Genomic DNA, 2,200 nt, shown 5'->3' with positions numbered 1-2,200 from the left:
CCAGCCCATGAATCCCTCCTCAAGACCTTCCTTTTTTTATTGATTTCTTAGCTTAAATCCTGTTGTTTAATCGTTGTTTGATTCGTTTTGGTATTGCTCTGTTTTTCTTGTGTTGCTCTGTTTTTGCGTATTTGTCCAGCTCGACCCTACACTCGATCGAGTGCTTGCTCGAGTNCCTCCTCTCCTATATAAAGCCTTGTACCTGCAACCACCAAAAGAGTCCAGCTTTTAGAATAGTCAGAAACCTAGTTTTTACCTTTTTGAGAATTATTCCTTTTGCACTTTTATTTTTTAGATCTTGTACTTCTCTTTGAGAGAAAAACTCTAGATTANTGTTAAGACATAAGAGCATTTTGCTAGACTTTTCTTTTCTTTAACTAGAACCATCTTCAACAATTTTTTTTTTAACTTCCCATCCTTTCACTAGACTTTGCTTAAGCACATTCTCCTGTTAAAGACTCTACCCTTTTTTTCTTTCTCTTTTTCCTCTTTTCTTTTCAAAACAGCCAAGTTCCAAACCCAACAAGTGAACCACCTAGTCCTATCTAGTTTGAAAAATGCAAACTACAACTACACAAGGCTTTACTCTTGTCAGTTCAAACCTAACACTTTCTACCAAGCTCAATCCCAAAAATATGCCTCACACACACAAGAATAAACATGGTTTGAAAGAAGGGTTGGTTAAGGGGTAGGGAAACTGATTTTTAATCAGCTACTTGGATCAACAAGAGTGGTGAAAAGGAGAAAGATGATCCAAATATATATATGGTATCCATGAGTTTAAAGCAATGCACACATTGATAATTGAAAGTCAATATTAGGTTCTTATAAATGGGATGGGGGATCCCACTTTGGTTTATGATTTGTGTTTGTCCTGTTTCATTTGAGCTGCATTTCTGTTGCATTCATTTAGCTTTCTGTTCATTACTTGCCTTGCGTTAGTTCAATACTTGCATTATAGTAGTTCCTATTTCTGTTCTAGCTTCATAACTGCTATAATTATTCTGTTCCATTTACATTTAGCATCTAGTTCTTGTAGTTTTACTTTCAGCACTTTACATTTTCATCATAGGATTGTTAGTGACAAACATCCTTTACATTTGGCTTGACTTAGACTCATATGCACATCTTGATTGGTCACAAACACTCAGATAGGATTGACACCTCTTATACTGCAACTGCATAAGGGGAATTGAAACACCTTACCATCCATTCATTCATATCTCACCATTGCATACATTCATCATCCATACCACCAAACAAAGCTAGTTTCAAGCATGCAAGAGGATGTGGACAGTTTCTTCCACAACCCTTGAGGTACCACTATCACCTTCACTTGTAAATACCAATGCATTTCATATTGTGTTTTGTTTTTGATCTTGAATCCTCAATCAAATTTCTTTCACACATAGGACTGTGTGATTTAAGTTTGGGGGAGGGTTTGAGATAGCATTTGACATTGTGTTTTATGTTCTTATTTCAATTTTTTAGCATCATCATGTTAGTATTTGCACAGCATCTAAGGCATAGAAAAACCCTAAAAATTTGATTTTTTTTTGCAAAATCTTTAAAAAAAAAGAGTGTTCATGTATTTTGCATTGCATATTAGGATCTTGTTTAGCATGTTTCATGTAGGATTGTATAATATTTGCATTAGGGATCTATGATGAGTTTGCCTTGTTAGCTTGCTTAATTCACTAGACTAGGATCAATGCCCAAGTTAATAGTACTTTGATGCTAGTTGAGTAGTTAGAAGCATAAGATTGAACCAAGCTTTGAATTCCTGCATTGCATTTGGTCTAAATTGAAGCATTTTATGATTTGACACCATTTCCTACTTATAAGAACCTAATATTGACTTTCAATTATCAATGTGTGCATTGCTTTAAACTCATGGATACCATATACATATTTGGATCATCTTTCTCCTTTTCACCACTCTTGTTGATCCAAGTAGCTGATTAAAAATCAGTTTCCCTACCCCTTAACCAACCCTTCTTTCAAACCATGTTTATTCTTGTGTGTGTGAGGCATATTTTTGGGATTGAGCTTGGTAGAAAGTGTTAGATTTGAACTGACAAGAGTAAAGCCTTGTGTAGTTGTAGTTTGCATTTTTCAAACTAGATAGGACTAGGTGGTTCACTTGTTGGGTTTGGGACTTGGCTGTTTTGAAAAGAAAAGAGGAAAAAGAGAAAGAAAA

The sequence above is a fragment of the Camelina sativa genome, chromosome 17, assembly GCF_000633955.1.
Source record: "Camelina sativa cultivar DH55 chromosome 17, Cs, whole genome shotgun sequence".
In the NCBI taxonomy this organism is placed as follows: domain Eukaryota; kingdom Viridiplantae; phylum Streptophyta; class Magnoliopsida; order Brassicales; family Brassicaceae; genus Camelina; species Camelina sativa.
The sequence above is the reverse complement of the archived record's forward strand: the minus strand, read 5'-3'. Positions refer to the sequence as shown.